The following is a 22896-nucleotide window of genomic DNA, read 5'->3' as shown; positions in this document are numbered from 1 at the left end:
GGCCGGCGAATTGATCTTTCATAACAAGATTTAGTAAAGCAGTATTGATTTCACAAGACTCAACATCATTAAGAGAAGCAATCGGAGTACTAAGGAAATCATTATTATTGGTATTCGAGAAATCACACAATTTGGTATTATCTTGCACCATGGCAACAAGTAATCCAACAAACAAGCAAACAGAAAAAGGCAAGCGAAAGAGAGAGGAGGAGATTGGGAAAGAGAGGGCGAATAAAACGGCAAGGGTGAAGTGAGGAAGAGGAAAATGAGAGGCAAATGGCAAATAATGTAAATGCGAGGGAGATGAGTTTGTGATGGGTACTTGGTATGTCTTGACTTGAGCGAAGACCTCCCCGGCAACGGTGCCAGAAATCCTTCTTGCTAAGTCTTGAGCTTGTGTTGGTTTTCCTTGAAGAGGAAAGGGTGATGCAGCAATAGTAGCGTAAGTATTTCCCTCAGTTTTTGAGAACCAAGGTATCAATCCAGTAGGAGGCTCCTCAAAAGTCCCATGCACCTACACAAACAAACAAAGAACTCGCAACCAACACAATAAAGGGGTTGTCAATCCCTTCACGGCCACTTGCGAAAGTGAGATCTAATAGAGATAGTATGATAAGATAAATATACTTTTGGTATTTTATAATATAGATGAAAAAAGTAAAGATGCAAATAAAAGTAGATTGGAACAAATATGATAAGAGATAGACTCGGGGGCCATAGGTTTCACTAGAGGCTTCTCTCAAGATAGCATAAGTATTACGGTGGGTGAACAAATTACTGTCGAGCAATTGATAGAAAAGCGAATAATTATGAGATTATCTAGGCATGATCATGTATATAGGCATCACGTCTGCAACAAGTAGACCGACTCCTGCCTGCATCTACTACTATTACTCCACACATCGACCGACTCCTGCCTGCATCTAGAGTATTAAGTTCATAAGAACAGAGTAATGCATTAAGAAAGATGACATGATGTAGAGGGATAAACTCGTGCAATATGATATAAGCCCCATCTTTTTATCCTCGATGGCAACAATACAATACATGCCTTGCAACCCCTGGTGTCACTGGGTAAGGACACCGCAAGATTGAACCCAAAGCTAAGCACTTCTCCCATGGCAAGAAAGATCAATCTAGTAGGCCAAACCAAACTGATAATTTGAAGAGACTTGCAAAGATAACTCAATCATACATAAAAGAATTCAGAGGAGATTCAAATATTTCTCATAGATAAACTTGATCATAAACTCACAATTCATCGGATCTCGACAAACACACTGCAAAAAGAGTTTACATCGAATAGATCTCCACGAGAGATGGGGATAACATTGTATTGAGATCCAAAAAGAGAGAAGAAGCCATCTAGCTAATAACCATGGACCCGTAGGTCTGTGGTAAACTACTCACAACTCATCGGAGGGGCTATGGTGTTGATGTAGAAGCCCTCCATGGTTGATTCCCCCACTGGTAGGGCGCCGGCGAAGGCTCCAAGATGGGATCTCGCGGATACAGAAGGTTACGGCGCTGGAAATTGTGTTTCATTGGCTCCCTGGATGTTTTTGGGGTACGTAGGCTTATATAGGAGGAAGAAGTACGTTGGTGGCTGCCCGAGGGGCCCACAAGACAGGGGGCGCCCTATGGGGGGGCACCCTACGCTCTCGTGGCCGCCTCGGCTGCTTCTTGACTTGCACTCCAAGTCCTCTAGATCACGTTCGTTCCAACAATCACGCTCCCGAAGGTTTCATTCCGTTTGGACTCCGTTTGATATTCCCATTCTTTGAAATACTGATATAGGCAAAAAAAACAGCAATACGGGGTGGGCCTCCGGTTAGTAGGTTAGTCCCAAAAATGATATAAATGTGTAAAATAAAGCCCATAAACATCCAAAAGGGGTAATATAATAGCATGGAACAATCAAAAATTATACATACATTGGAGACGTATCACAAAGCAATACCAAGACAAAGGCATAAAGAGCGAGAAGGCGAGGTGGTTTCCCCCGGCAAGACCCTTGCCGGGGCGGCCTCCATGGCCCCGGCAAGGGCCTTGCCGGGGCAGCTTACCCGACGCCAGCGGAGCACGCCACCCTTGAGCCCTAGTTTTTCCAACAACGCCAACCACGTTGGGACCTGGGCTCAAGAAGCGCCTCCATGCTGGCATGCAGATCTTCATGAAGACAAGAAACACTCCAAATCAGAAGAGGATTGGAAGGCGATGAACCTCGGCAAGATCCTTGTCGAGGAAACCCACAAGACCCGCGGCAAGATCCTTGGCGGGGATGACCGCAACGCCACGGCAAGACCCTTGCCGGGGCCCCGGCAGGGCCCTTGCCGAGGAGATCCGCGAGGCCACAGCGAGGCCCGCACCCGCCAAGTTTCCACCGCTGCTCACATGTAGCTGCCAGCCCACCAGTTAGGCAGGCGCCTACGTGTCAGCACGAGACTTCAAGCCAACTCAGTGCATGCCTACGTGGTGGCATGCAAATCTTCATGAAGGCCCTACCACTGCACCACCTCAGCAGCCTGCCAGCCTACATGGTGCTGACCGGTTGGCTGGCCCAGGCGCGTGTCAAGGCAGGGCGAAGTGGCGGTAAAGTGAAGGGGACACGTCAGAGGCACATTAAATGCGTCTTGTACCGTAATGGCAAGTGATAGGCTTAACCACAGTACCCCGATGCCACCTCTTGTGTGCCGCTGTGGCAATCCCCTTGCCTATAAAAGGAGGCCCAAGGCATCCAGGAGAAGGATTCGGACCTTTGGACAAGTTACGCTCATTGTAGCTAGCTCAAGAATCCAAGAACACAAATATACACACAAAGCAGGACTAGGGTATTACGCATCCTCGCGGCCCGAACCTGGGTAAACAACCTGAGTTCTTGGATTCTTGTGCCGCGAGGATGTGGTACACAGTAGCGGGCCAGTCACGGAAGGAACCTGTGGTGCGGCCCGCGAACATCCACATCACCCTGGCAGTCCGGGCCTGGTGAGCGGCGTCGTTCATACGCCAGGAGACGAGCCACACGCTGCAAACTTCAGAGACGGAGTTAGGCCCCCACAGGCGGCGCGGGGCCCTCCAGGGGCGTCGTCGTGCCGCCAGACGGCGGCGCGGCGACCTCCAAGACACCAACACCAGCGCCCATGGCGCGCTCTTCTCAAGTTGTGCGCGATGAGCAGCGCCGTCCCGCTGGTGACCCTGGGCACCGCCCTCGGAAGAGTCCCGCACGCCCTTCACGTGATGAGGAGGGCCAGCATGCCCGCTGAGGTGCTAGCGAGAATGGCGGACAGCCGCAGGGCCGTGATAGGGCTCCTTCTAACATAGTTAGAAGTCGAAGAGCGTCACGGTCCACGCAGCTTTCGCCGCCGCCCACACCAGTAGAATCTCCGGCGCACATGCAGCTGCTCCTCGACTTTCCTCCTACTGCGGAGAAGCTCGACGAATGGAGAGGTCCTAAGATGTCGGTGGGAAACGACACCTATGGGATGACAAGAATCCCTACTATGGTTGCAGGGCGCAGGGTGGTGAGAAGAGCGGCGAGACTCCTTGCACCCACTCCGGCAAGCGCACCTCTTCGGGGTGTTGCGCTCCCGTCAAGGACGTGCCAGAGAGGTCCACCGGCAAGAGCAAGAAGTCCAGAGCTGCACCACCAGAGATCAAGAAGGTGCCCGTTAAGGAGGACGACACGGGAGGAGCTTTCACCATATGCTCCACCCTCGATGGCAAATAGGAAAGTGAGCTCGTCATTTTCTTGCGAACGAATGTCATTGTGTTTGTATGGCAAGCATCCGACATCCCTGACGTTCCCAGGGAAATGATTGAGCACCATCTTGCTGTCTGTCCTCATGCACGACCCGTCAAGAAGAAGGTTAGGAAGCAAGCTCTGGAGAGGCAGGAGTTCATCACGGAAGAGATCAGGAATCTAGAGGCAGTAGGCTTGGTAAGAGGGGTGCTCCATCCGACGTGACTGGCCAATCTGGTAGTGGTGCGCAAGGCAAATGGGAAGTGGAGGCTGTGTATTGATTACACAGATATCAATAAAGCTTGTCCAAAAGATTCTTTCCCATTACAACTCATCGACCAGATTGTTGACTCCACGGCCGGGTGTGACCTGCTATCATTCCTCGACGCCTACTTAGGGTACCATCAGATCTTCATGACAAGAGAAGATGAGGAGAAGACAACATTCATCACCCCATGTGGTACATATTGCTTTTTACGGATGCCTTTCGGGTTGAAGAGTGCTGACTCGACTTTTGCAAGAGCAGTCCAAATTGGTTTTGATCCCCAGCTACATACAAATATGGAAGCTTATATGGATGACATAGTGGTCAAAACTAAGGACAAAGCAACACTTGTGCAAGATCTGGAGGAAACGTTTGCAAACCTGTGCAAGATCAACCTCAAGATGAACCCTGAGAAGTGTGTCTTTGGTGTCCCGTCCGACAAGCTTCTCTGGTTCTTTGTGTCACAACGTGGGATTGAGGCAAACCCAGACAAGATCAACGCCATCGAGCAGATTGAGGCACCTAAGCGGATCAAGGACGTGCGTCGGCTCGCTGGCTGCATTGCCGCCATGAGCAGATTCATCTCCAAGTCCGCTGAGCGTGCCCTTCCCTTTTTCAAGATCTTGAAGAAGGCGGGCCCAATGGAGTGGACCCCGGAGGCCAAGGTAGCACTGTAGGATTTGAAGAAACACCTCTCCTCTACCCCAGTGCTGGTTGCGCCTAAACCACAAGAACCATTGCTGCTGTACCTAGCGGCAACAAATCAAGTGGTTAGCGCCGCGCTGGTGGTGCAGAGGGAGGTCGACGAAGAGGCGGCAGCAACAGCAGAGTTGACGGATGGCGAGCCAAAACCCTCCCCGGCAGGGCTTGGTGTCGGTGTCAAAACGGGCGGATCTCGGGTAGGGGGTCACGATCTGTGCATCAAGGCTGATGGTAATAGGAAGCAAGGGACACAGATGTTTACCCAGGTTTGGGCCCTCTCGATGGAGGTAAAATCCTACTTCCTGCTTAATTAATATTGAAGATATGGGTAGTACAAGAGTAGATCTACCACGAGATCGTAGGGGCTAAACCCTAAGAGCTAGCCTATGATGGTATGATTGTAATTGTGATCTGCCTTCTAAGGACCAACCTCTCCAGTTTATATAGACATTGGAGAGGGCTAGGGTTTACATGGAGTCGGTTACAATGAAGGAAACACAATATCCGGATCGTCAAGCTTGCCTTCTACGCCAAGGAGAGTCCCATCCGGACACAGGCCGAAGTCTTGAGTCTTGTATCTTCATGCTTCAATAGTCCAGATGTTGTATACAGTCCAGCTGTCCGGATACACCCTAATCCAGGACTCCCTCAGTAGCCCCTGAACCAGGCTTCAATGTTGATGAGTCCGGCGCGCAGAATTGTCTTCGGCATTGCAAGGCGGGTTCCTTCTCCGAATACTCCAAAGTGGATATCGAACACATAGACCGTGTCCGGATCTGCGAGATGATCTTCACATAGCATAAACCTGATCCGTTGGCAATCTTCGGGCGTCGTGCCCTTTCATCCTGGCCTGGTCCAACGCGAACCGGCGTTTCTTACCCCACCTCAACTCGCGTTACAAGGCGGTTTTATTGGCACGTCCCGTCGAGGCAGAGATCGTGTTCCTCTTATTACGGGATTTTCCATTAATATGGGCGTGCGTGACCCCACGACGGCCGTCGGTATAACTCAATCTATTTTTAGATAAGTCTCAAACGGTCACACCAAGGACTCTTGATATTCACCCTCTTTATAAAGGGGTCGAGGCCTATGCCTCTGTTCCACCTTCCTCGCGCCTTCTCGCACCTCGAGCTCTAACACCTGAAACCTAAGCTCCAACCCCCAGATCCTCCAATATGTCCGGATCTGACCCTCAAGGCCGGTGGGTGGCCTCCTCGATTCAAAAGGAAGACATTGCGAAGCTTACGGAGGTCGCATACTTGACCGCCGACATCCAGCACAGGCTTCCTGCTCCAGGGCAGGTCATCCCTACACCAGAGCCCAATGAATGCGCCGTGTTTGTACCTCACTTCCTCCGCGGCTTGGGCTTCACCCTCGATCCCTTCGTGAGGGGGCTCATGTTCTACTATGGGTTGGATTTTCATGATCTGGCTCCAGACGCTATCCTCCATATCTCATCGTTCATTATCGTGTGCGAGGCTTTTCTCCACGTCACCCCACACTTCGGCTTATGGCTCAAGACCTTCAATGTGAAGCCGAAGATGATCGAGGGGCGACATGTTGAGTGCGGAGGTGCCGTAATAAGCAGGAACGCCGATGCCCCATGGCCAGAGGGTTCTTTCCCAGAAGTATCTGATGTATGGCAACGAAGGTGGTTCTATGTCACGGCTCCTCGAGGCACAAAGTGGGCGGATGCTCCTAAGTTCCGCTCGGGCCCTCCGTCACAACTAGCGTCTTGGACCACCGTGGGACGGAATTGGGGGCCCGCTGGTGATGTACCAGTGCTGCAGAATCGCATTCAGGAGCTTCTTGAGAGGGGCATTAACCTTGTCAGCATAATGCAAGTGATGTTAATCCGACGGATGTTGCCGTGCCAACGCCGGCCTCTCCGGATGTGGGAGTTCAATCCGGAGGGTCCGCAGACTGTCAAGAACTTCTCCGGCTTAAAGCTCGAAGGGATGTGCAAATTATTCTTCAGACAGAAAGTAGAGTGTCCGGACACCACCGAGGATGTGGGCCTAAGCTGCAATCGCCTAGATACCCAAGTAAGTAGCCTTGACACCGGACACCTTGTTTTGAATTTGTCATAATTGTTTATTCTGAAAATCATCCGTGGCCAGGAATGGCTTAGCAAGGCGGAGAGAATTAGGTGTCCGGCCCCAGTTCCCGAAGGTTCGCCTGGTCCCACCATGGCCAAGATGCTTGACCGGGTACTCAGCAGAATGCCCTCGGGGAAAGACAAGGGGAAGAACAAAGAAACCGAACTCCACACGCTACGCATCCGAACCGGGGGAATTGTTACCTCCCCTCAGGAGGATAGTCGGGAAAGGGAGGCTAAGGCCTCCTCCCCACGCGGGAAGAAGAGGGCTGCCTCCAAAGACTTGGAGGCGGAGATGCCCAAACCAGGGAAAAAGGCATCCCCAGGGGGCCTTGCCCCGACGGGCAGCCTCACCGCGTCGTGCCCACCAACGGGCCAACCCTCCATCGAGTTGTAAGTCAATCTACAGTCCGAAGGTACTGTGTTTCTCCTAGATCAATAACCAGGATTCAACTTTTTTGCAGTCCGGCTAGCAGCTCTTCTCAACAGGGTTCGTCTTCAGGGGACCTTCCTCTGGAGATGATGGAGAGTGAGACCCCACCCGCCTCTCCGACTCATGAAGCGGGCAACACCGAGGTGCCGTCACGGAGGAGTCCGGATCTGCCGAAGCCGGAAGCCAATACGTCAGCCGCCCTGAGTCCGGAGCGTTTTGCTCACACGAGGGGCGATGGGAAGGGTCCAGCATAGTTCAATGTCCGGCTGGACGTACTGACAGGCTTACTGGAGCGAGCTGCGCACTCGGAGGAGAACCGCTCATTAATGAGCGCCGTGCTCAAGAAGATTTCATCCGCTACAAGCGGTTCGAATGAAGCATTCACAAGCCTGCTCAGAGGCTTTGAGGCATGTAATGAAGAATACACTATTTCTTTGGCTGTGAGGCACGCGCTAGGTGTGCTCCATATAGATAGTAGCCTCTGAGACTCTGGTCGCCCTTTGGCGGCAAACGGGGGATCATAAACCAATGATTGTGCTGTAAATATGTGCAGGTACCTGTGGGTCCGGACACCAGCCAGTCCGTTGAAGTTGCCGAACTAACAAGGCAAATTGGATCGATTGATGCCGATATCATGCTGGTGAATGAGCGGCTGGACAAATCACAAGGTATGTGTCCTGCATTTGCTTGTATAGGAAAATATGAAGGTGGCATGATATTAATGTAATATGTTTGGACTGCAGATGGTGCTGCTGTCGTGGAGGCCCTGAGGGCGGAACTTGCTCAAGCCAAGGAACAAGCTCGGGTGAGCAATGCGGCTGCCCTAAAGGCGGCCGAGGAATTGAGGGCCGAACAGGCTGCTCATTGCCGAAGCAAGGAAAAGATAGCCGGAATGGCTGTTGAGTTAAAAAATGCCGCTGACCGGTATGAGCTCCTTAAAAAGGAGCATGAGGATAATTCGCCCGACCTGAACAAGGCACTTAATGCCACCAAGGAAATACGGACCGAGCTCAGGGGTGCGCGGGAGGAGCTTCAACAGGCGGTAAAATCGTGGCTGGGGGCTCCTATTTGCTGGGGGCTGTCCGGGCTTGCAATGCGGTCTGTAAGAGACCATCTTTGGCCGAAGGGGCCTAAGACGAACAGTTACTTTGGTTTTGTGCAGCAATTCCTTGGATTCGTGCCTCGGATCGATGCCATGAGAAGGTCGGCGTGCATAGAGGGTGCGCGGATGGCCCTTTCCCGCGTTAAAGCCTATTGGACGGATATGGAGGCCACCATTATAGTGAGCCAGGATCCGGTGGGGGGCCAATATCCGGCCGAGCACTACTTGGCGCAGGTCACAGAGGGTGCCCGCCTAATAGAGGCGCAGTGCTCGAAGAATGTCTTGTTCGAGGGATGAATCGAATCATTGTAAAAACAATGTTTGTTTTGATTACAAGGCTAAATTTATACTGTTTGCCTGAAAATATGATTGCGTCCCCTGTGCGGCCGTTTATATATATAGATATATATGTAATCCAAAAGTTAGCAGTCGTTGGCTTCAGCCCCCACGCATACAATGCGGGGGTGTTCGTGAAAAATATGCTTAATCACACTTGATCCAACGTCTTGGTCCATTAAGGAGGTGATCGCACGTCGAACTAGGTAACCGGACTATATAGCTGTAACGCTTTCGCTTAGCCATGGGAGTCTAAAGTTGGGGCTACTATGTAGCCCCTGGTACCTTCGCGTGCATCCGAATACGGGCGCGTACATACATGACCGGGGAACGGCCCTTCGTTAATGCGGAGGAATCCTAAAGATTCCGGTGAGTCTTCGAGTGGTTGATCAGTCTCTCGCTGTATCATGACAGTCAGCTTTCGGCTTTCTCTACTGAGGTGCTCATCCGGAATAACCAGGGCACAATCGCAGTAATTCTCCTTTGGCCACCTTAGCCGATAATAACGGAACGCAAGGCGGCAAACCCAGGATCCGGGCAAACCCAACATTTGACCAAAGACATGATTCGGAGCTGATGCATATAAGGCCAAACTCGTGATGCCAAACACTCCCGAAGGTATTTGGACTTTATAACAGATGATGGGCTCAAGAATGCCCATTCATTATAAACCCTGTGTTTCCAGGTACGTGCGTAAGTCTGTCGTGGCGAAATGCCAATAACGACAGTATCCTCTGTGGGTATGGAACCCATGGGATGGTTAAACAACAAGAGGCAATAGAAAAGGTTTACACAGGGGCTTAATCTAAAAATAAACTTGTTGAACGGGGCCCTGCTGCACGTCTGTGCCTTTGTCTCCGTTGTGCCGTATCCTGGAAGGGTATCGCGCGAACGTTGTCTGTGGAAAAAGAAAACTCATAGGAGAGTACAACGTAAGTATGCGATGGATAGTAAAAGTGTAAGATGTTGGCCTGCCAATAAGGTTGAGCCAAGTGTGGGGTTTTATTAAGTATTTATAGCCCCTGGTATCCGCTATGGCATTACATATACAGTGCCCTGGTTCGATCTGGGCTACCGGACTCGTCTAACCGTGTCTGTGGTCTTAACGACTAGTCATGTTCTTTTTATTGGAGGTCGCTTATAGTCCGGCCACTAGGGCCGTCGTGTGTTCCTCTACGCGTGAAGAGCGCTCTGTTATTCTGCTGACAGTGATGACGCCATGTGGACCAGTCATCTTGAGTGTAAGATAGCCATAGTGCGGTAATGCGTTGAAGCGGGCGAAGGCCATTCTTCCAAGCAATGCGTGATAGTTGCTTTGGAAGGGTGCGGTGGTGAAGAGTAGTTCTTTGCTTCTGGAGTTGCCTGGAGAGCTGAATGTTACCTCTAATATGACGGAGCCCCTGCTGTAGGCTTCAACGCCTGGTATCACCCCTTCAAAGGTGGTGTTGCTTTTACTAATTCTGGATGGGTCTATCCCCATCCTGCGGACAGTGTCCTCATATATTAGATTGAGACTGCTGCCACCGTCCATGAGGACGTGGGTGAGATGGTATCCGTTGATTATTGGGTCAAGCACTAAGGCATCTGATCCTTCGCGCCGAATACTAGTTCGGCCGTCTAGGTGATCATTGGTGATCAGATAAGACATCCAGTAGTTAGGTGTGGGTGTGATGGGCTCTATATTGCGAACGTCTCTATGCGCGCGTTCTTGCCTTCTCAAGGATGTAAGTCGCGTGGATCATGTTCACTGTTTTAACCTCTGGCGGGAATTTTTTCTGTCCCCCAGTGTTCAGCTGGCGAGGTTCATCCTCGTCTTCACTTGGTGTTTCCCTTCCCTTGTGTTCGGCATTTAGTTTGCCGGCCTGCTTGAAGACCCAGCACTCTCTGTGCGTGTGGTTCGCAGGTTTGTCAGGGGTGCCATGAATTTGGCATAGTCTGTCCAGGACTCTGTTCAGACCGGACGGTCCCTCTTTACTGCCTTTAGATGGCTTATTTTGCTGATTAGGTCGAGAGCCCCTGAATCCGACATTAATCGTTGTGTTATCCGAGCTCTCTTCCTTGTTCTGACGTTTGTTTTTATTACGCCGTGGCTTCCCGTTGCCATCTCTTATTTCGGATGTGCTGGGGTCGCTGGTGCCTTTACGGGCTAGCCAGCTATCTTCACCCGTGCAAAAGCGGGTCATAAGGCTTGTTAGGGCTGCCATTGTCCTTGGCTTTTCTTGGCCGAGGTGTCTGGCGAGCCACTCATCATGGATGCTGTGTTTGAATGCCGCTAAGGCTTCGGCATCCAGACAATCGACAATCTGATTCTTCTTAGTGAGGAATCTATTCCAAAGCTTGCGGACGGACTCTTCGGGCTGTTGGATTATGTGACTTAAATCGTCAGCATCCGGAGGTCGGACATAAGTCCCTTGAAAATTCACCCTGAAAGCGTCCTCGAGTTCCTCCCAACTCCCAATTGATGTTCAGGGAGGCTTTTCAACTAGTGTCTAGCTGGTCCCTTTAGTTTGAGGGGAAGGTATTTGATGGCATGGAGGTCATCCCCGCGAGCCATATGTATATGTAGGATAAAGTCCTCGATCCAGACCCCTGGGTCTGTCGTTCCGTCGTATGCCTCTATGTTCACAGGTTTAAAGCCCTGTGGGAATTAATGGTCTAGTACCTCTTCGGTAAAGCACAGGGGGTGAGCAGCCCCTCTGTATCTGGACGTGATGTGGCATGCTGTCGGCTGTTGTTGTGTCCGGTGTTTATTCCGAACTTGTATTTGATTGGCATAATTGTTTTGATGACTACAGTCCCTTGCCGGGGTGTGTCCTTTAGATCCGTAGATGGACCTAGCTGTGCCAGCTTTCTTATCCAGGTGCTCACGTAGATTGTGCGCGGCGTCGGTAGCTGCTTTGTTGTGGTTATGAAGTGGTACGTCTGGCCTTCTTTAGACTTCTTGCTGTGGCCATAAGCTTTCTGTGGAGGTTATCTCATTCCATGCGTTCTTCCGGAATGATGAATGCATCATCGTCTAGACTGTCTTCTTGTCCTGGGCCGGTTTGATGAACTCGTCCCTCTGGATCATTGTCTTCGGGCATCTGCACCGAACTGTGTTCGGTGTGACCTGGCTCGTCCTGCTCCATCGCTGGTTCCGTATGGTCATTGTTGCCTTCAGGGTTGACCGGAGTATCGATCCTTCTGGCGCTCATACTGCTATTTTTACTATTGCTGGACTTGGAACGGCGTCTGCGCCGTCGCTTTGGCTTTTGCCCGGGGGTTTTATCTTCCGGATTGTCAGCATCGTCCTCCTTGGGCGTATCCACCATGTATATGTCGTATGACGAGGCGGAAGTCCGGCACCCCGTAGATTCTGAATCTTCTCCTGCATCGTCATCCATACCGTCGATGCCTTCAGAGTCGAAGTCAAGCGCGTCGGTTAAATCATCAACCATGGCTATGAAGTGGGTGGTGGGTGGGTAACGAATTTCTTCGTCGTCTGCTTCCCACTCGAGCCGGACATAGTTCGGCTCGAAATTCTCTGTCAAAGAGAGAGTTTTTAATGAGTTCAGCATGTCGCGAAAGGGCGAGTGCTGGAAGATGTCCGCAATGGTGAACTCCATTACCGGAGCCCAACCTGGCTCGACTGGCTCAGGAGTGCGCGAACAGGAACCTACAACCGGATACGAGTCCGGGGGTCCGGAGTCACAGGCCTCCTCTGAAGTGAGGCCCGTGTTCGGCTCCACCGCCGATGAGAGTACGGCCTGCGGGGCGGGGTCCATCCCTCCACCCTTGGGCAACGTAGCTTGCTCCGGATTTGAGTCCGAGGCTACTGCAGGGGCGATATCCCAAGAGTTGTCCGATAGCAGGTCTAAGCCATGCCTGTCGTGACTGTCTGGTGCTCCTGGCATAGGCTTGAATCCGTCGAAGATCAAGTCTCCGCGAATGTCTGCCGTGTAGTTCAGGCTTCCGAACCTGATCTGATGGACAGGGGCGTAGCTACCGATCTTCTCGAGATGGCCAAGCGAATTGGCCCGCAGGGCAAAGCCGCCGAACACAAAAGTCTGTCCGGGGAGGAAAGTCTCCCCCTGGACCGTGTTGTTGACGTTTGAAGGTGACATCAAGCCCTGCAGCGACGACACGGAGGAACTCTCAATGGAAGCACCAATGTCGGTGTCAAAACCGGCGGATCTCGGGTAGGGGGTCCCGATCTGTGCGTCAAGGCTGATGGTAACAGGAAGCAAGGGACACAGATGTTTACCCTGGTTCGGGCCCTCTCGATGGAGGTAAAACCCTACTTCCTACTTGATTAATATTGAAGATATGGGTAGTACAAGAGTAGATCTACCACAAGATCGTAGAGGCTAAACCCTAAGAGCTAGCCTATGATGGTATGATTGTAATTGTGATCGGCCTTCTAAGGACCAACCTCTCCGGTTTATATAGACACCGGAGAGGGCTAGGGTTTACATGGAGTCGGTTACAAGGAAGGAAACACAATATCCAGATCGCCAAGCTTGCCTTCTACGCCAAGGAGAGTCCCATCCGAACATGGGCCGAAGTCTTGAGTCTTGTATCTTCACGCTTCAATAGTCCGGATGTTGTATACAGTCCGGCTGTCCGGATACCCCCTAATCCAGGACACCCTCACTTGGTCCCGGCAAGACTGAGCCCCCGGCAAGGACTGACACTAGTGCGACATGACCCGCGCGACTAGGTGAAGTGGTGCAGAAGAAGAAGATGGTGTAGCACCTAGTTTACTTTGTTAGCTCCCTCTTGCAGGGGGCTAGGTCAAGGTACTCCGGTGTGCAGAAATTGCTCTTCAGCCTCCTTATGGCCTCGAGGAAGCTGTGTCATTACTTCCAAGCACACGAGATCACCGTTGTCACCGACCTTCCATTGCAACTGATACTGTATAACCCAGATGCGACAGGGAGGATTGTGGAATGGGCATTGGAGCTGTCAAGTTTTGGTTTGAAGTTCGAAAGCACCTCGACAATTCAGAGCATTGTCTTGGCGGAGTTCATTGCTGAATGGACCTCGACGCCCGACGAAGAGATCCAGGAGACCACTCTCCCTGGCAAGGAAATGAGTCACAACCAGATTATGTATTTTTATGGGGCTTTCTCGCTACAAGGCGTCGGTGCTGGTGTGTTGCTCGTCGCACCCACCGGAGAGCACCTCAGATCCAAATGCACTTTCCCAGGGAGATGTCGACAAACAACACTACTGAGTACGAGGGATTGCTTGCCGGTCTCAAGATCGCCGCAGACCTCGGAGTCAAGAAGCTCATCATCAGGGGCGATTCGCAGCTTGTCGTCAGGCAGATCAACAACGACTATCAGAGCCCGTTGATGGAAGCCTACGTGGAGGAAGTGAGGAAACTGGAGGAGCGCTTTGACGGCATACAGGCAGAGCATGTCTCCCGAGTGGAGAACGACGTCACCGACTACCTGTCAAAGCGCGCTGCCCTCAAGCTACCTGTGGAACCAGGTACCTTTGTGCTTCGGTTAACTCAACCATCCGTTGAGCCATCAACAGAGTAGAATAAGCGAAGGAAGTCCGGCCCCGACAAGTACTTCCCTACCGAGCTCCCAGGAGCCACCGGCGAAGGAGTTACCATGGACACCGAGCCTGCCGTGGGACAACCGACTCCGGCGGGGCACCAAGCCCTTGCCATGGAGGCAACCATTCCCAGGGCGGAAAGAAATGCCTTTGGTCCTTGTCGTCGAGCCACAGGCTCCAGCATGGGCGCAACATACCGTTCGATTCCTCCAAATATGGGAGCTTCCTGAGGAGCAAGAAGAAGCAGAAAAGTAGCCTGCCGGTCTGCTCTGTACCAGTTCGTCGACAATGTTCTGTACAGAAAAAGACCGAATGGAGTGAAATTGAAGTGCATCTCCCGGGAGGAAGGACTAGAGCTGTTGGCGGAGATACATGGAGGCATATGTGGCTCCCACATAGGGTCAATGGCCCTTGCTGGCAAGGCTTTCCGACAAGATTTCTTCTGGCCCACTGCCCTCCAGGATGCGCCAGCACTAGTAACCAAGTGTGAAGCGTGCCAATTCCATTTGAGGAAGCTTCATCAGCCAGCTCAAGCCTTGCAGACAATCCCTCTCTCCTGGCCATTCTCGGTCTAGGGGCTAGACATACTGGGCCCTTTTCCCCGCGCCGTCGGGGGCTTTGAGTACTTGTACATTGCAATCGACAAGTTCACAAAGTGACCGGAGGTGGAAGCAGTGAGGAAGGTGACCGCACTGTCAACCGTCAAATTCTTCAAGTGGCTAGTTTGCCGCTTTGGTGTGCCGAACAGAATCATCACTGACAACGGCATGCAGTTCACAAGCCACACCTTCATGCAGTATATTGAAGACCTAGGCAGCAAGGTCTGTTTTGCTTCCGTGGCACACCCACGGAGCAACGGCCAAGCAGAGAGGGCAAATGCTGAAGTGCTACGTGGCCTGAGGACGAAGACTTTTGACAGGATGCACAAGAGCGGGAGGCGCTGGATTGATGAGTTTCCGGCGGTTCTTTGGTCGATTAGAACAACGCCAAATCGAGCCATCATCCAGACACCCTTTGCGTTGGTTTACGGGGCAGAAGCAGTTCTCCCCATGGAACTCATATACGGGTCACCTCGAGTGCTCACTTATGATGAGATTGAGCAAGAGCGATTGCAGCAAGATGACGCAACTCTCCTCGAGGAAGATTGTCTTCGGGCGGCTGTGAGAGCAGCATGCTACCAGCAAGCCTTGCGCCGCTACCATAGCCGCAAGGTTCATCCCCGAAGCTTTGAGGAAGGCGACCTTGCTCTTCGGCGCGTTCAGTCGGCCAAGAATTCCAACAAGCTGACGCTGAAGTGGGAAGGCCCTTATCGGGTAACACAAGTCACCAGGCCTCGCGCAATCCACCTAGAGACCGAAGATGTCATTCTAGTGAGCAAATCCTGGAACATCGAGCATCTTCGCAAGTTTTACCCATAAGGCGCGGCTACCGGCCCCCCCGGCAGGCCACCTTTTGTACAAGCCTTGCCGGCAAGGCATGTAACCCTCTGTACAAATCTAGGCGCAGACCCTGAGCATAAATAAACGAAGCGCTAGCGCCCTAAGTTATAGCATGCATGCTAGATTGAGTCTCTCCCTCGGTTAGGGTTAATAGTGCTTAGCAGCGACTAACCCCTAGCATAGAGGTCGAGTTTGCGTCTCTTTGTTCCTGTCCATCCTCTTTGGTTTATAGGTTACATAAGTGTTTCCGCCAAGCTAAGGGGAAGGAAGAGACAAGCCGGCGCTCCGACCCCGGCAAGCCAAGCTTGCAGGGAGATGAAGACACAAAGGCCCACCCACGGCAAGCTAGGGTTGCCGGGGGCTGCAGATCCAGATAAGCTTCCTTATCTCCTGTTATGCATTTTTGTATAAAGATTAGGACGTATGAAACCTCGTTGTATTCCGAGACTGCCATGCTCCATTCGTTACTACCACCCAAGAACTTCTTCTTGGTTCTATTCCGAAGCAAGCGTAGGGTCCACCCCTACTTCATCCTTGCCTCCGCCAAAGGCGTGAGTATGGTCGAACGGAGTAGGGGAGCGGCAAGGCCTGCTGCCGGCCAACGGTGTTTATGTTGAAAATAACAAGGATTTGTTTCTTGGTATGGGCTTTGCTCACACACCCAAGACCCGGCAAGCCCTTTTTTCATTAATATGTTCCATACAGGTACAGTTCATACGGAATGTAAACATGAACAGAGAGGTTACTAGTTTCAAATCTAACTAAGGCCCTTAGGCTTACAAGCTAGAAAAATATAAGGTGCCCGTAATCCCTTTCTTGTCCCTCTCCTCAAGAAATCGAACAAGAAGGCAAAAGGGTAGAAGGAGCGCTGTCGGTGTCAAAACCGGCGGATCTCGGGTAGGGGGTCCCGAACTATGCGTCTAGGAGGATGGTAACAGGAGACAAGGGACACGATGTTTTTACCCAGGTTCGGGCCCTCTCGATGGAGGTAAAGCCCTACTCCTGCTTGATTGATATTGATGATATGGGTAGTACAAGAGTAGATCTACCATGAGATCAGAGAGGCTAAACCCTAGAAGCAAGCCTATGGTATGATTGTTGTTCGTCCTACGGACTAAAACCCTCCGGTTTATATAGGCACCGAAGAGGGTTAGGGTTACACAGAGTCAGTTATAATGGTAGGAGATCTACATATCCGTATCGCCAAGCTTGCCTTCCACACCAAGGAAAGTCCCATCCGGACATGGGACGAAGTCTTCAATCTTGTATCTTCATAGTCCAGGAGTCCGGCCGAAGATGATAGTTCGGCTATCCGGACACCCCCTAGTCCGGGACTCCCTCAGTAGCCCCTGAACCAGGCTTCAATGACGACGAGTCCGGCGCGCATATTGTCTTCGGCATTGCAAGGCGGGTTCCTCCTCCGAATACTTCATAGAAGATTTTGAACACAAGGACAGTGTCCGGCTCTACAAAATAAGTTCCACATACCACTGTAGAGAGAATAATATTTACACAAACTCAATCTGCTGACGTATTCCGTGGCGTGACATCACACCACGGCCAAGCCTTTATTCGAATCGTTTTTACTGTTCCACCTCAGCGCGTTTAGCGAGGCGGTTTCCTTGGCACGTCTTGTCAAAGCAGAGATCATGTCCCCTTATTCCGGGATTCTCATCAATACGGGCGTGGGTAACCCAACCGTGCACGTTGGCACGTCTCCTCTATCGAAGGCGAGTCCTGAACGGTCACGGGGGAGGCTCTTGGTATTCAACCTCTTTATAAAGAGACCAAGGCTCCACTCCCTTCTTTCAATCTCAATCGAATCCACCCCTCGCCTCGAGTTCCAACACCCAAAGCTCCAGATTCAGGCGCTTCGGACCTTCGATGATGTCCGGCTCCGACCTACAAGGCCGATGGATGCCTTCCTCCGTTACGGAAGAAGACGTGCTAAAGCTAAGAGATGCCAGGTATTTAACCGGCGAAATTTCGCATAGGCTGCCTGTCCAAGGGCAGGTTATTCCCACTCCCAAGCCTGGTGAAAGCATGGTGTTTGCGCCTCACTTCCTTCGAGGGATAAGCTTCCCGACGGACCCCTTCGTGAGGGGGCTCATGTTTTACTATGGGTTAGAATTTCACGACTTGGATCCGGAGTCCATCCTCCACATCTCATCATTCATTGTCGTGTGCGAAGCCTTCCTCCGCATTACCCCTCACTTTGGATTGTGGCTCAAGACCTTCAAAGTGGAGCCGAAGATGATCAAGGGGCAACAGGCAGAGTGCGGAGGGGCTGTTATAAGCAAGAATGTTGATGCTCCGTGGCCTGAGGGCTCTTTTCAAGAGGAACTCAGTTTATGGCAACAAGAGTGGTTTTATATCATAGCTCCCAGGGGCACCAAATGGGTGGTGCCACTTGCCTTTCGCTCGGGTCCTCCACCGCGGCTGGCATCATGAGTCAATATAGGGTTTGACTGGGGGCCGTCCAAGGACGTGCCCTTGCTGCAGGGCCACATTCAAGATCTCTTAGAGAGAGAGATCACTCTAGTCGTAGTAGAGCAGGTCATGCTGATTCGCCGCATCCTGCCTTGCAGACGTCGTCCCCTCCACTTGTGGGAATTTAACCCGGAGGGACCACGAGCTCTCCAACATTTTATGGGCGCGACGCCCGTGGAGATGTACAAGCTTTTCTTCGGATCACAAGCGATGTGTCTGGAATTGACCGAGGACGCAGGTCTAAGCTGCAATCGCCCGGATACTCAAGTAAGTAGCCCTGTACTCGGACACGCTATCCTATATTTATCACAAACTTGCCCTTTAAAAGTGTTGTCCCTTGAACAGGAGTGGATAGCGAAAGCAAAGTTAATCAGGTGTCTGGCCCCCTCCCTGAGACCTCGCCGGATCCCGTGTTAACCAGGATGCTGGAGGTTGCACCTTCAGAAGAAGGTGAAGGGGGGAACAACGAAGCTACCGCCTCCGCGAAGGAGGCTTCCAGGAAAGGAGGGATCGAGAATACCTCCATCCAAGGGACGAAGAGGGCTGCCTCTAAAGACCCGCTGATCATGGTCTCAAAGCGGGGGAAGAAATCTTCGTCAGAGGGTCCGGCGCCGAGAGATGTCTCGGCCATATTATGCCCCCAAGGGGATCAGCCCTCCACCAAGCCGTAAGTAGAAAGGGGAGTTTTTATTAAAATAAAGGATATCCCTGCCCTATTTCTGATGAAGATAACCAGAGTTTTACCTTGTAGTTCGGATCTCAGCCCTTCTCAGCAGAGCTCATCTTCGGGGGATCTTCGTCCGGAGATGATAGAGAGTGAAACGCCTCCCCCTGTCGTACCGTCGTGCGAGGCGGGCGACCCTGAGGTGTCGTCGCGGAGGGTTTCTCCGAGTCTGGCGGGTCCGGAAGGCAGTCATATTTCCCCTCAAAGCCCTCCGCGTCCGGCCTTCGAAAAAGGCCATCGGACGAGTCCGGCACCACCTGGTGTTCGGTCGGAGGAGCTGAAGGAACTGCTCGGGCGAGCATCTATCTCAGAAGATCACCGTGCATTAATGGGTACGGTGATTGAAAGGATTTCATCCGCTGAGAGCGGATTGCATGAAGCCGTCAGAAGTTTACTGACATGTTTGGAGGTACGCAAAAATGATGTACCTTCTGACAGTTCCGCATAAAAAATGCGCCCTGTGTAGATAGTAGCCCCTGAGGCTCGGTGTGTTGTCAAAAATGACAGCGCGCCGAGCATCATAATCCCAGGTATAATGTGTCGCCCTTCCTATGCAGGTGGCGAAGGGTCCGGTGGCTGGCCGGACTGATGAATTTGCCGAACTAAAGCGGCAACTTGACGTGGCGGATGTCGACATCGTGCTTGTCAATAGGCGACTTGATGAGTCACAAGGTATGCAATTTCCCCGCGGACACCTGGTAAGGGAGCTTGACGCCCGTGCCTTACAACCAGTATGCTTGACGCAGATGGTGTCGCTGCCATGGAGAACCTGCGGGCGGAACCCGCACAGGCTGCTCACTGCCGAAGCAAGAAGGAGATGGCCAAGATGGCCGTGGAGTTGAAGAATGCTGCCGACCGCTGCAAGCTTCTTGAATAAGAAGATCGGGCGGTACGAGAGGACCTGAAGAAGGCCACTGCCGAGGCCAAGGATGCTCGCTCTGTGATGAGAGCTATGAAGGAGGAGATGCGTCAGGCCGGAGATATCGCGGCTGGAAAGCCCTTTCTGCTGCGGAGGAAATTCCTGGACCCTAATTATGCTCAGTTGGACCGGCTGTGGAGTGCGGAAGATGCTTATCTGGACTTGGCGGCAAGTGCGGCGGACGCGGCCGAACACTTCCAAGATCAAGAGGATCACGAAACGGGAAAGGTTTTTTGGTCGCAGTTCCATAATCCAGAGCGCCCACTTCTATTAACCGATCGCTTGGCCGAATGGGCGGAGCTGAATTGGTTATCCGGACTTGCAATGAAGGATATCGTGAGTCTTTTTGTGGCTGAAGAGCCCTGAGCCAAAGAGTTATTTTGGCTTGGTGCAGTGGTTCCTTGGTGCGGTGCCGCATATCAATGCAATGAGGAGGTCGGCATGCATAGAGGGTGCTCGGATGGCTCTTGCACGTGTCAAGACATACTGGGCAGAGATGAAGGCCACCGATGTTGCAACCCAAGATTCGTACGGAAGCCGAGTACCTATCGAGCACTATTTTCAGGAAGTTCTGCGGGCGCTCGTTTAATAGAGTGATGTCTACTACACAACCTTCTTCTTGTAGACGTTGTTGGGCCTGCAAGTGCACAGGTTTGTAGGATAGTAGCAAATTTCCCTCAAGTGGATGACCTAAGGTTTATCAATCCGTAGGAGGTGTAGGGTGAAGATGGTCTCTCTCAAACAACCCTGCAACCAAATAACAAAAAGTCTCTTGTGTCGCCAGCACACCCAATACAATGGTAAATTGTATAGGTGCACTAGTTCGGCGAAGAGATGAAGATACAAGTGCAAAATAGATGGTAGATAAAGGTATTTGTAATCTGAAAAGATAGAAACAGCAAGGTAACAGGCGGTAAAAGTGAGCGTAAACCGTATTGCAATGATAGGAAACAAGGCCTAGGGTTCATACTTTCACTAGTGTAAGTTCTCTCAACAATAATAACATAGATAGAACATATGACAAGCCCTCAACATGCAACAAAGAGTCACTCCAAATACACTAATAGCGGAGAACAAAAGTAGAGATTATGGTCGGGTACGAAACCACCACAAAGCTATTCTTTCGAATCAATCTATAAAAGAGTTCATACTAGAATAACACCTTAAGATACAAATCAACCAAAACCCTAATGTCACCTAGATACTCCATTGTCACCTCAAGTATCCGTGGGCATGATTATACGATATGCATCACACAATCTTAGATTCATCCAACCAACATAAAAGTACTTCAAAGAGCGCCCCAAAGTTTCTACCGGAGAGTCAAGAACGTGTGCCAACCCCTATGCATAGGTTCCCAAGTGTCACGAAACCCGCAAGTTGATCACCAAAACATACATCAAGTGGATCAATAGAATAACCCATTGTCACCACGGTTATCCCACGCAAGACATACATCAAGTGTTCATAAAAGACTCAATCCAATAAGATAACTTCAAACGGGGATACTCAATTCATCACAAGAGTGTAGAGGGGGAGAAACATCATAAGATCCAACTACAATAGCAAAGCTCAGGATACATCAAGATCGTGCCATAGATGGAACACGAGGGAGAACACGAGAGAGAGAGATCAAACAAATAGCTACTGGTACATACCCTCAGCCCCGAGGGTGAACTACTCCCTTCTCGTCATGGATAGCGCCGGGATGATGAAGATGGCCTCCGGTGATGGGATCCCCCTCCGGCAGGGTGCCGGAACAGGGTCCTGATTGGTTTTTGGTGGCTACAGAGGCTTGCGGTGGCGGAACTCCCGATCTATCTTCTCTTCTGGAAGTTTTAGGGTATGTAGGTATATATGGGTGAAAGGGGTACGTCGGTGGACCTCCGGGGGGCTCACGAGGTAGGGGGCGCGCCCAGGGGGGAGGGGGCGCCCCCCACCCTAATGGGCAGCTCGGGGATCCCCTGACATGCACTCCAAGCCCATCTGGTTGGTTTCCTTCCAAAATTAAATTTTGCAGTTGATTTCGTTCCGTTTTGACTCCGTCTGATATTCCTTTTCCTCGAAACACTGAAATAGGCATAAAACAGCAAATCTGGGCTGGGCCTCCAGTTAATAGGTTAGTCCCAAAAATAATATAAAAGTGGATAATAAAGCCCAATATTGCCTAAAATAGTAGATAAAGTAGCATGGAGCAATCAAAAATTATAGATACATTGGAGTACGTTGGAGACGTATCAAGCATCCCCAAGCTTAATTCCTGCTCGTCCTCGAGTAGGTAAATGATAAAAAAGAGTTTTTGATGCGAAGTGATACTTTGGCATAATTTCAATGTAAATCTTCTTAATCATGGTATGAATATTCAGATCCGAAAGATTCAAGACAAAAGTTCATATTAACATAAAAATAATAATACTTCAAGCATACTAAGAAAGCAATTATGTCTTCTCAAAATAACATGGCCAAATAAAGTTATCCCTACAAAATCATATAGTCTGGCTATGCTCCATCTTCCCCACACAAAGTATTTAAATCATGCACAACCCCGATGACAAGCCAAGTAATTGTTTCATAGTTTAACATTTTCAAAACTTTTTCAATCTTCACGCAATACATGAGCGTGAGCCATGGATATAGCACTATATGTGGAATAGATTGGTGGTTGTGGAGAAGACAAAAAATAGGGAAGATAGTCTCACATCAACTAGGCATATCAACGGGCTATGGAGATGCCCATCAATAGATATCAATGTGAGTGAGTAGGGATTGCCATGCAACGGAAGCACTAGAGCTATAAGTATATGAAAGCTCAACAAAAGAAACTAAGTGGGTGTGCATCCAACTCGCTTGCTCACGAAGACCTAGGGCGTTTTGAGGAAGCCCATCATTGGAATATACAAGCCAAGTTCTATAATGAAAAATTCCCACTAGTATATTAATGTGAAAACATAGGAGACTCTCTATCATGAAGATCATGGTGCTACTTTGAAGCACAAGTGTGGTAAAAGGTGTTGGAAATATGCCCTAGAGGCAATAATAAAAGTATTATTATATTTCATTGTTCATGATAATTGTCTTTTATTCATGCTATAACTGTATTGT

Source organism: Triticum dicoccoides, chromosome 5B, assembly GCF_002162155.2.
Source record: "Triticum dicoccoides isolate Atlit2015 ecotype Zavitan chromosome 5B, WEW_v2.0, whole genome shotgun sequence".
Taxonomy (NCBI): Eukaryota; Viridiplantae; Streptophyta; class Magnoliopsida; order Poales; family Poaceae; genus Triticum; species Triticum dicoccoides.
This window is presented reverse-complemented; position numbering follows the sequence as displayed.